The sequence below is a fragment of the Anomaloglossus baeobatrachus genome, chromosome 4 (genome assembly GCF_048569485.1).
Source record: "Anomaloglossus baeobatrachus isolate aAnoBae1 chromosome 4, aAnoBae1.hap1, whole genome shotgun sequence".
Lineage (NCBI taxonomy): Eukaryota > Metazoa > Chordata > Amphibia > Anura > Aromobatidae > Anomaloglossus > Anomaloglossus baeobatrachus.
Window position 1 is genome coordinate 385,469,093 of NC_134356.1, and position 13,090 is coordinate 385,482,182.

Genomic DNA, 13,090 nt, shown 5'->3' on the forward strand with positions numbered 1-13,090 from the left:
TGTGCACTGCTGTCCTCGCTCTGCATATCCTCCTGCCAGGTTGGGTCAGTTACTGGATCATCCACCACGTCGTCTTCCTCTTCCGCACCCTGCTCCTCCTCCTGACTTCCTGACAATTGTGTCTCATCATCGTCCACCCCTTGTTGAGACATGTTGCCAACTTCGTGAGAACGTGGCTGCTCAAATATTTGGGCATCTGTACATACAATCTCCTCATGACCCACTTCAACATGAGCTGGCGAGAGGCCAGAATGTGCGAATGGAAACGTGAACAGCTCTTCCGAGTGTCCAAGTGTGGGATCAGTAATGTCCGAGGACGTGTACTCAGCCTTGTGGTAGGAAGGAGGATCAGGTTCTGAAATGTGCGGTGCAGTATCACGGCTACTGACACTTGACCTTGTGGAAGACAGAGTGTTTGTGGTGGTGCCAATCTGACTGGAAGCCTTATCCGCTATCCAACTAACAACCTGTTGACACTGGTCTTGGTTCAAGAGCGGTGTACTGCTGCGGTCCCCAAGAATTTGGGACAGGACGTGCGAGCGACTAGATGTGGCCCTTTGTTGTGGCGAAATTAGAGCTTGCCCACGACCTCGGCCTCTGCCTGCACCACCATCACGTCCACTTCCTTGTTCCTTGCCAACGCCCTTGCGCATTTTGCAATGCTGTGCTGACGTGTATTCCCTAGACTTGTGCGTTATATCCAAGTTTGTGCAAATCGTGCACCTGTACGCTGCCACCGACAGGCACACACGTGCGGTTTTTAAATGCAAGCACGGACGCACTAAGAACCTAACAGGTTTTTAGGAGCGACAATTACTGAGAAGTCTGACACTATCAGCCACTGCTGACTGACGTGTATTATACACTACACTTGTGCGTTATATAATAGTTTGTGAAAAACGCACACAAATGCACCTGTACGCTGCCACCGACAGGCACACACGTGCGGTTTTTAAATGCAAGCACGGACGCACTAAGAACCTAACAGGTTTTTAGGAGCGACAATTACTGAGAAGTCTGACACTATCAGCCACTGCTGACTGACGTGTATTATACACTACACTTGTGCGTTATATAATAGTTTGTGAAAAACGCACACAAGTGCACCTGTACGCTGCCACCGACAGGCACACACGTGCGGTTTTTAAATGCAAGCACGGACGCACTAAGAACCTAACAGGTTTTTAGGAGTGACAATTACTGAGAAGTCTGACACTATCAGCCACTGCTGACTGACGTGTATTATTCACTAGACTTGTGCGTTATATAATAGTTTGTGCAAAACGTGCACCTGTACGCTGCCACCGACAGGCACACACGTGCGGTTTTTAAATGCAAGCACGGACGCAATAAGAACCTAACAGGTTTTTAGGAGCGACAATTACTGAGAAGTCTGACACTATCTGGACTGTTTTAGACTGTGTACACCAGCCCCAGATATGATGAAGGCTGGTATACGGTCACCACTAGGAATGGCTATATACCCTGCCTGCCTGTATACTGCTACAATAGTCCTGACAAGGACTCTTCTGGTCACTAGCCTGTATTCCGACCTGGCTATACCCTACCTGTATATAGCAACAATAGTCCTGAGAAGGACTCTGCTACTGTACTCCGACCTGGCTGTTCCCTGCCTGCCTGTATACAACTTATTGTATGTCCTGAGAAGGACTTCTGGTCACACTGTTTGCAGCCCTGCTCCGGAACTAACAATAAAGGGCCGCAAACCTTTCCCTGAAGCAGCAACCCTCTCCCTGCACTGACTGTCTGGATGGCTGTGAGCAGAGCACAGCGCGCCCGCCGGTATAAAGGCTCGGTCACGCTGTGTGGGCCGGCCAATCACTGCAATTCCACAACTAACAGGGCTGTGGCATTGCAGTGGTCTGCCAGCCAATCCCTGCATGAGGGCTGGCTCTCAAAAGAGCGCCAACATGCAGGGATGAAGACCACGAGTACAGCACGAGTATCGCGAGATTACTCGGTCCCCGCCGAGTAGCCCGAGTACAGTGATACTCGTGCGAGTACCGAGTAGTAACAAGCATACTCGCTCATCACTACTTACAATGTATCGGCGGGATCACGTCGTAAGTGACACACATCCGGCATCGTAAGGTACATTGTAGTGTGTAACAGCTACGTGCGATTGCGAATGAACAGTAAAACGTTCATCGCATACACGTCGTTCATTTCTCATGAATTGAACGTCAGATTGTTCATCGTACCCGGGGTAGCACACATCGCAGTGTGTGACACCCCGGGAACGATGAACAGATCTTACCTGCGTCCTGCGGCTCCCGGCCGGTAATGCGGAAGGAAGGAGGTAGGCGGGATGTTTACGTCCCGCTCAGCTCCGCCCCTCCGCTTCTATTGGCCGGCTGCCACGTGGCGTCGCTGTGACGCCGAACGTCCCTCCCACTCCAGGAAGTGGACGTTCGCCACCCACATCGAGGTCGTATGGACAGGTAAGTACGTGTGACGGGGGTTAATCATTTGTGCGGCACATTCAACAAATTGAATGTGCCACACATACAATGGGGGTGGTTACGATTGCATACGATATCATATACGAAATCGTAACATGTAAAGCAGGCTTTAGGCCTACGATGGTTCTGAACAAGAACATAAAATGTCATTATGTCACAACATCCGTTGTGACCTTGTACACAAGAGCAAGTTTAAAGAAAGGAGACAGTCTACCCCCATAAGGTGTTTTGCCCATTAAAATTACTTTCTTTTAAATTGCTCATGTTTGCAGCACCTGAAATTATAGTTCCTTTTTCTTTTTTCTTCCTTCTTATCTTCAGCTCCATACTACTAGTATGAGAGCGGGCAGTTGGAGCCACAGCTCACAGGTGCATTACATCCCTCTCTGATCACATGTGTTGCCAGCCTGGCAATTTTGTTTCCAGTGGGGTCAATGACTCCAAGTGATCTGAGGACATTCTGCCTATGTGCGGCACGATACCCTGCTTCTGGTGCTTTCTTGGGCAGTGGGCATAGCATTGGTGACAGAGTGGCCATAGTGACTATTGTTCCTCGGATTTTATATGACATATCAATGGAGGATCGGCGTTGGAGAGGGATTTTGTGGCTGATACTATCTTCAACACCTTGTTGAAGCCACATGTGCTGTCCCAGTGTTGTGCATGCTGAGCACACCATGAGAGGGTGAGGGAATATAGTGTTCCCTTTAATCAGTTTTTATTAACAGTTCCACACAGGGAGCACTTTTCTTTATTACTCTTGAATAGTGATGAGCGAGTACTAAAAAGCTCGGGTGCTCGAAGCTCGGGCCAAGCCTCCCAAGATACTCGTGTACTCGGCCCGAGCACCAAGCCCAATGTTATCCTATGGGAGACCCGAGTATTTTTGTGAAATGACCCCCCCGGCAGCATGTAGAAACCCTAAAAATGTCACAAAAGTCTCAGAAGAGTGCTCAAATGACATGGCATCAGCATGGGGAAGACCCCTTGAAGTATTTATCACTCAAAAGTCACAGCTGTGAACAATTTTGTCCAAGTTTTACGCCATTTTTACGGACTCACCAGAAAACCTTCCAAAATGACACCAAAATGAATTTTCATGGCGGAAATGTTAAGGGCACATACCCAATAGTGAGATAGAGCTGGTGTATGTTACTTTTTGAGATTAATACATGAAAGATTTTACATGAAAACCTTGTGTGGCACTCCGATGTCCAAAACGCACGTTTTGTGCTTTTTACTAGCGATGTCGGTCATTTTTTTTTTTTTATTCTATCTCCCTCAGTCCGTCGGTCTGTCTCTCTCTGTCTTGTCTGTCCCCCTCTCACAGTCTGTCGGTCAGTTCCCCCCCCTCTCTCTTACTTACCGTTCCCCGATCACTGCCGCGGCGCTGCACAGCTGTTCAAACTCCGGTGGCTTTTCCTCTTTTGAAAAAGCCGGCCGCTCATTAATCAATCTCCTATTCCCTGCTTTCCTGCTTTTCGGCGCCTATGATTGGTTGCAGTGAGACACGCTCCCACACTGAGTGACAGCTGTCTCACTGCACCCAATCACAGCAGCCGGTGTGTGTATACTGTGCAGTGAAATAAATAATTAAATAATTAAAAAAAACGGCGTGCGGTCCCCCCAATTTTAATACCAGCCAGATAAAGCCATACGGCTGAAGGCTGGTATTCTCAGGATGGGGAGCTCCACGTTATGGGGAGCCCCCCACCCTAACAATATCAGTCAGCAGCCGCCCAGAATTGCCGCATACATTAGATGCGACAGTTCTGGGGCTGTACCCGGCTCTTCCCGATTTACCCTAGTGCGTTGGCAAATCGGGGTAATAAGGAGTTAATGGCAGCCCATAGCTGCCACTAAATCCTAGATTAATCATGTCAGGTGTCTCCCCGAGATTCCTTCCATGATTAATCTGTAAATTACAGTTAAAAAACAAACACACCCGAAAAATCCTTTATTAGAAATAAAAAACACTAACAAAGTCCCTCATTACCAATTTATTAACCCCGATAAACCCTCCATGTCCGGCGTACTCCACAGTCCTCCAGCGTCGCGTCCAGCTCTGCTGCATGGAAGTGACAGGAGCTGCAGAATACACCGCCGCTCCGGTCACCTCCACGCAGCTAATGAGATGAGTATAGCGATCAGCTGAGCTGTCACTGAGGTTACCTGGATCCAGCGGTGGATGCAGCGGTGGCCGCGGGTAACCTCAGTGACAGCTCAGCTGATCGCGCTACTCACCGCCGCTCCAGTCAGCTCCATGCACCAACTGAGGTGAGTATAGCGATCAGCTGCTGTCACTGAGGTTAATCGCGGCCACCGCTGGATCCAGCGGTGGCCGGGAGTTACCTGACTGACAGCAGCTGATCGCGCTATTCCCTTCATTAGCTGCGTGGAGGTGACCGGAGCGGCGGTGTCTTCTGCAGCTCCTGTCACTTCCATGCAGCAGAGCTGGACGCGACGCCGGAGTCCGTGGAGTACGCCGGACATGGAGGGTTTGTCGGGGTTAATAAATTGGTAATGAGGGACTTTGTTAGTGTTTTTTATTTCTAATAAAGGATTTTTCGGGTGTGTGTGTTTTTTAACTGTAATTTACAGATTAATCATGGAAGGAATCTCGGGGAGACGCCTGACATGATTAATCTAGGATTTAGTGGCAGCTATGGGCTGCCATTAACTCCTTATTACCCCGATTTGCCAACGCACTAGGGTAAATCGGGAAGAGCCGGGTACAGCCCCAGAACTGTCGCATATAATGTATGCGGCAATTCCGGGCAGCTGCTGACTGATATTGTTAGGGTGGGGGGCTCCCCATAACGTGGAGCTCCCCATCCTGAGAATACCAGCCTTCAGCTGTATGGCTTTATCTGGCTGGTATTAAAATTGGGGGGACCGCACGCCGTTTTTTTTAATTATTTATTTATTTATTTTACTGCACAGTATAGACCCGCCCACCGGCTGCTGTGATTGGGTGCAGTGTGACACCTGTCACTCAGCGTGGGGGCGTGTCTCACTGCAACCAATCATAGGCGCCTGTGGGCGTGGAAAGCAGGGAATATGAGATGGCTGTGTACAGAGCACAGCGCGCCGGCCGGTATAAAGGCTCGGTCACGCTGTGCAGGCCGGCCAATCACTGCAATTCCACAACTAACAGGGCTGTGGCATTGCAGTGGTCTGCCAGCCAATCCCTGCATGAGGGCTGGCTCTCAAAAGAGCGCCAACATGCAGGGATGAAGACCACGAGTAAAGCACGAGTATTGCAAAATTACTCGGTACCCGCCGAGTAGCCCGAGTACAGTGATACTCGTGCGAGTACCGAGTAGTAACAAGCATACTCGCTCATCACTACTCTTGAATAGTGTAAGCACTATGATTTCAGTGCAAGTGGGGAGTAATCAGAAGATGTATCAATGAATGTGATGGTGAGGATAAGATGGTGATCATAAGGATTTTCCCAACACTTTTACAGCCTTTCTTGGGTCATAAAATGGTGCCCAATAACTGCCATTCATGCGGAAATTATTTAGAAAAAAATCCACATTTTTGCAAATGTTAATTTTTGTAAATTTAGTTATTAAAATTAAATTCCATTCCAATATATTCAGTCACCTCTACTGTGGAAACAGATGGATTATTTTCACATTTATATACAACAGCAAAAGCATTTTAGGAATCTCAGGTTTGTGTTAAGAACTTCCCAGTAAAAACCTTCATATAATTAGCTTGAGGTACATCACATTTTAACTGTGTTCAATCAGAAGCACTGTACTATACTGCTTTTCTGTACTATACTGCTTTTTACAGTGTTGCAATGTAGTTTTTGGACTTCTAGAGACAATTAGCAAATTAGTACATTTATTTATCAGCCCGTGGATATCATCAAATTAGGCATGGCATCAATTATACAATATTGGAGCAAGGGTGTGTACTGCAGATATCTTGGCCACTTGTTGCAACCACACGTGCTATGTCTACAGTAAATATTCATATTAGTTAAAGTTTTTATTTAATAAGAAAATAGATGGATGTCTATAAGCTTGTCAGCCTGTTTCATAAAATGTACTTCTGTACTTGTGCCAATAAGCATTTTTCCTTTATTGAAGGAACTGTTTAAAAAAAATCTAATTTTTATGCATTCCAAGTGCATAGGTTGATAGCTCTCACATGTTCAACAATCCTTATAATATTTGTCTTCTGAGTGTAGTGCAAAAATGACATCTCAAGGACAGATTCATGTTAAAATGACTTAGAGAAAGCTGAAACTTTTATAAACCACATGCTGGAAATCCTCAGCATGGCATTGTTTCATTGCTCCATCTGGTTCTGTAACTAGCTAAACAGAGCTATAGATGATATTTCAAATGTGGTCATAGCAATACATTTACATATCTACATATATATATAAATAAATATATATATATATATATATATATATATATATATATATATATATATATATATATATATATATATACATATATATATATACATATATATATATATATATATACACATTTATTTACACACACACACACACACACACACACACTGCATATGTATGTATACAATTGGACATGAAAATCATCAAGATCCACTGCTGGCATTTCCCTTTGCAGTGTGCGACTAATGGTGTCCCATCTAGATGTGGTGATGGGAGGCAGACTGGATACGCTGCAGCCCATGGAGGAATTTGTAGGCCATGCCAGCTGCTCATAGTAGTATGAACAACATGCGACTTGGCATTGTTGTGCTAAGTGATGGCTCTTGTGACATTTTGGTTAAGAGAACAAGTAAACACCCAGTATTAAAAATTGTTCATATGTGCTATACTAGCAGTGCAGTGATTTAAAGGGACTTGAAACTGCAAGACAACTGTGAATGTTGTTAAAAATGCTTGTGTCACGAGTATGTTGCTATGTAAACAGGCTGCCAATCACCTGATGGAGGAGCAAAACACTCTTTCATGAGATGCAATTGTGATGCCCAGGCCTATCAGGTCGTCAAAGGATATTGTTCAATCTGCCCTTCTGCACAGTATCCATCTCCTCCTTGGTTACGGGTCCCTGACCTTTGGTGTTGCCAAGAACAAGCTAATCAAAATCCTAGGAACACTCTGCACCACACCTACCAGGCACACCAGTGGCTGGACTGAAGGGAATAGGGTCGCCCATTGGGGAGGTTGGTTAAGGGGAGGTCAAGAGTAATTCAGTGTGGAGTGACTCTCGAGAAGAGGTCAGGAGCTGGGCTACTTGAGACTACCAGGTGGCAAACGTTGGTCTGGGCCTGGTACGAGCTGGACCCCGGTTGCAGAGGATCGTGACAAGGGGCATGGAACTGTTGAGGAGGACAGCCGGCGGCCTGGTGCCATCACTGGGCATGGGCCAGGGCATGACGGGGTACGTAGACCCTAGGCCAGGAAGTAGCTTCAGGCGTCCTGGTAATTTACCCGACGAGGATGTAGCCTTCAAGATCCGTTCTCCACCCGCTCCAAAATCGGGGTACTAGCGCAACGAGGGGGATAGGGCTTTCCCACTACATAGTCAAGAAAATCCCAAGTGTGAACCCTGAGAGCAAGCTCACCCAGTTAGCCATACTTGTGAGCGGGACCCGAACAGTTTTATGCTAAAGGGACCAGTTAGAAGTAAGGTGCCACGGAAAAGGCCACAGGCTAACAAGCAACACCAACTGGCACGGGATCCAGGCATGCTCCCTCCAAGCGGCAGTGATATCAAGAACTTTGGTTTACCGCAGTTGTCGGTTTCAGCGTTATTGGACTGAGTGAGTACATACGTGACCCTTACCGTCCCAATGGCACCTCCCCGCAGCCCTTATCAAGTCCCGGGCATCCTCCCTACCCGTGGAGAAGTTAAACATCTGGCTGCCTACACCATCGCCACTGGGTACTCCCAACTGCAGCGGTGGTACTCCACCTTACCACACACCACAGGTGGCGTCATGAACTTTCCACATCCTCCCGTGTAAATATTCCCCCTTTTATTCCGAGTGGCTGTGCGACCCTGACCCCGGGTCTGGAGATCCCTCGAGCAACCGCGGATCCGGATCCGAGCAGCCCAGCTGCTGACGAAGCGGCGGTACACAATGATCTTTTAAGCATCAAAAAGATAATCATTCTGTATAAACAAAACATGCATTGCTGAGAATAATGGCAGCCTATTTACACTAACTGATTTCTCAGTATGCACCGTTTGCTTTGATGTGCCTGTGTAAACCGGCATTAAAATGACCACCAATCGGTAAAAGTTTAAACATTGGCCGTCATATTATGCCTCCAGTTAGTTAGTTTAAACGTCTCTTAGCCTTATAGGAAACTGCAATGGGCATAATGAAAACAAAATGCAAAATACTGGTCAAAATCCAAGAAATAAAGGGAAAAAGTCAAACAGAGAGATGCACTTTAGTAAAAATAATTGGTATCTCACTATGTCCCTTAAATGAACTTCAGGTAAAAAAAAAATCAATCTTCAACAAATATGCACTTAATTATTGATTTAAAATAGAGCATATAGCATTAGGGAATACACTGGATATTTCAGCTGAAAAACTAGGGAAATCTGGTGATACATAGGTCAGGTCTGGAGCTGATGAGGTGTTAGACACACATTGTGAATGTAGGTTTACAAGCACAACATTGACTTCTAGTAAATGTTACAGTCCTTAGACCTCCCAGGCTTTAATTACTGGTGTATTGTTAGGCAATTAGTCCAGTTACTATTGCAAACACAAATAAATCGCTCTATAAATGAATGATAGATTTCTTTAGGAAATTGAGAGAAATCAAATGCTTTACAATGGGCATTATCATACCAGATATTACCATTTGTCATTATTTCACTATTTGCCATAATATCTATGGTAGTGTACTCCACAATATTTCTATTTCCAAACTTGATTTGTTTTGTAACTCTCCCTTTGTTTTTATTGCTATATTATATATGTCCCATTCACTATAATGAAATTGTTTCAATTAAATTAGTCTACCAAAGTATAAGAATATAAACTGTCTAATTTAAAAACAATTTAACAACTATTTTTCCTAATATTAGGCTATGCATTTCAGATATAGCAGAGCTCAATTTCTGAAAGAACTATATCTTCTTGAAATGATAAAACATTTGATTTGCTTGCAGTTTTCTTAAAAGGGGCAGTGAGACATTATGATATAGCAATGAGTTTATGAAGTGACATGTTGCATGTAATTCCCAGTATAATGTGTTTTTACTATAGAAAGAAATTAATCAGCTCACCACACTGGTGTCCTTGATTCTAGAGTTGCTAGTAAAGGTGGTGTCACACACAGCGACGACGACAACGACGTCCCGTCGCTGTCGCTGTGTGTGACATCCAGCAATGACCTGGCCCCTGCTGTGAGGTCGCCGGTCGTTGCTGAATGTCCTGCTTCATTTTTTCGTCGTCGCTCTCCCACTGTGACGCACACATCGCTGTGTGTGACAGCGAGAGAGCGACGAAATGAAGCGAGCAGGGAGCAGGAGCCGGCGTCTGGCAGCTGCGGAAAGCTGTAACCACTGTAAACATCGGGTAACCAAGGGAAGACCTTTCTCTGGTTACCCGATATTTACCTTCGTTACCAGCCTCCACTGCTCTTGCTGCTAGTGCCAGCTCCTGCTCTGTGCACATGTAGCTGCAGTACGCATTGGGTAATTAACCCTATGTGTACTGTAGCTAGGAGAGCAAGGAGCCAGCGCTAAGCAGTGTGTGCAGCTCCCTGCTCTCTGCACTGTGACATGTAGCTGCAGAACACATCGGGTTAATTAACCCGATGTGTACTGTAGCTAGGAGAGCAAGGAGCCAGCGCTAAGCAGTGTGCGCGGCTCCCTGCTATCTGCACTGTGACATGTAGCTGCAGAACACATCGGGTTAATTAACCCGATGTGTACAGTAGCTAGGAGAGCAAGGAGCCAGCGCTAAGCAGTGTGCGCGGCTCCCTGCTCCCTGCACATGTAGCGACGTTATGATCGCTGCTGCGTCGCTGTGTTTGACAGCTAAGCAGCGATCATAACAGCCACTTACAAGGTCGCTGTTACGTCACCGAAAATGGTGACGTAACAGCAATGTCGTTGTCGCTATGTGTGAACCCAGCTTAAGTCTCGAATAGATCCAGTAGGAGCCAACTGCACATTCATGAGAAAGAGATGAATAGGTGATCCAGCGTAAAATTAGAAATCACAGGAAGGAAAAACCTAACTTTTATTGTGGTTTAAAAGAAGTAGCTCAGGATATTAATCTGGCAATGCAATAGGAACACCTGAAGGTAGCGGCCAAACCAGCAATTCCGTTATTGCTTTAGGGTAAGAACGCACTTTGCTTTTTACCTGCTTTTTACCTGCTTTTTACCTGCTTTTTCAACTGCAGCGTTTAATGCCAAAATGGATGTGTTCTGCTTTTCAAGCAAAGTCTATGGGAATTTGGTTTTCTAGACTGCACTATGCAGTTCAAAATGCTGCCTTTTTGTGGCAGAACTTTGGGCAAAAACTCAGCTTTGCAGTGCATAACACAAATGGCAAAAACAATTGTGCGGTACGTGTTTGGCAGTTTTTTCACGTACCGGCGGCATGGAGACACGTGGACCTATGTTTTCATTATTGTATGGACACACATAAGTATTTTGGAACGGACCGTGTGTCCGTTCCGTACTTACGTGCGTCCGTTATTTTTTCACACTAACATGTCCACGTATTCTCCAGCAGCACAGGTGTCACACAGCCCGCACCCGTACCACACGGATGTAGTGTGGATGCGGGCCCGTGTGACACGCGCCGGAGAACACGTGTCATTAATTTTAAAATAAAAAAAACACATACTCACCTCCACCAGCCCCGCAGATTCTTCCGCTGCAAACTGTTCCTGCTGGCTGCCGCTCGTTATGAGCGTGTAAAGGAGGTGGGCGTGCTGTCCCGGGCGCTAATCTCCGCTCCTCCGCTCGGCCGTAAGCAGCATCAGCGGGGAGTGGGCGGGGCTGGAGCCGAAGATCAGGACCCTGGACAGCAGCGCAGACCACGTGAGTATGCAAATTACCGGTTCTCCATGTGCTATCGCGGATAGCACATGGAGAACACACGTGGACCGCACGTACCCGAAACACGTACTTACCACACACAACACGCAGGGAAAATACGTGTCTCGCCGCATGTGCGTGTTTATAACTGATGTGTGTTTCAGGCCTATAGAAGGATCTAACAGGCCACCGTACCCTGGAGGAGTCATCAGATGATCTCAGGGTACCATGGCAACAATGCTGTCATAGGGGTTTTATTAACCACCCTTTTAACCACTTAGATACCGCTGTCACAATTGACAGGGGTTTTTCAGTTGTTAATCGGCCTTGATCAGTTCCAAAACTGATTGGGACTAATACAGCTTTATAAAGCTGTCACCCACGGGATAATTAGCCAAGGTGGTGGCAGCATTATACACTTATTTCTAATCCCCATTTTCAAACGGCAATGAGGGAATATGGCCCCTTAATGACCACTGTTTTAATAAATAATGGCAGTCATTAAGCGTTTAAAGTTAGTTTTGCTTGTGGCTGTGGTGCTGATATTTGTGCTTAATTAATCACAATGTTGCTTGATGTTTTAGAAAATTAAGACATAACATTTCTGTCTAGAGCTTTTACTCTAGTGTTTACGTCACTTACCACTGAAGTAAATTTGTCACCTTTTCCGAGACATTTTGCAAAGATACAGTACATAAATTTGTTTTACACCTCTTTTGCATAGCTAATAATGCCCTCATTAACATCCATTTTTTAAGGTATCAAGACCAGCAGAAAGTATCACATTTTTGGTGTAAAAATGAGCAATAATTTAAAGCTTTCTGAACCCAGGGAAGTGTAAAGTTTTTTCCCTAAAATTATTTCTCTCTTTAAAATTAATAGGAAGAAGATTTAAATTATTTTTGAATGTAATTAATGATGAGCAAATCTGCTAAAATTCAAAATAAATCAGTTTACTAGAATTTAGCAATTGTTTTTGATGTATATCAAAGTTATTAAATGCAAATAGAAGTTTAATTATTATGCTCTAGGTTCTGTCTAAACCCCAGAGTATAATAAATGGAGGTGAAAAAAAATACTCACCTGATACAGAATTACAGCTCACATCTGGTCATCTGTGCAGCTTCCTGCAGTGCTATGCCAACAACACCCTAACCGTCATACAGAGCTTGCACTTATGGAGCTAAGTAGGCCTCATTATCTGGACCTGTTGAGGTGTTAGCTAGGCATGTAGTCAAGTCCTGCATCATGGTGCAGGTCATGCCAACATAGGTCTTCTTAGCACCTAAAGCCCTGATGCCAAGGGACGATGCCAGAAGAGTCAAAGAGGATGTTGGGTATGTGATGCCAGAAGAGGCTACGTGGAGAGTCGGTTTGGAGGCTAGCACTATAAGCTTAATTAAGCCAAAAATTTCACTAATAATATCAGTTCTGCAATATTAATTTAGTTCCCAAGATTAGAAGTGTAGAAGGACCTTTGGTAACATTATGAAGAGACCTTCCTGACTCATGATCTATTGGATACATCATGGCGATCACGCAGGCAGTGGAGCTGTGCCTATGCGATCTC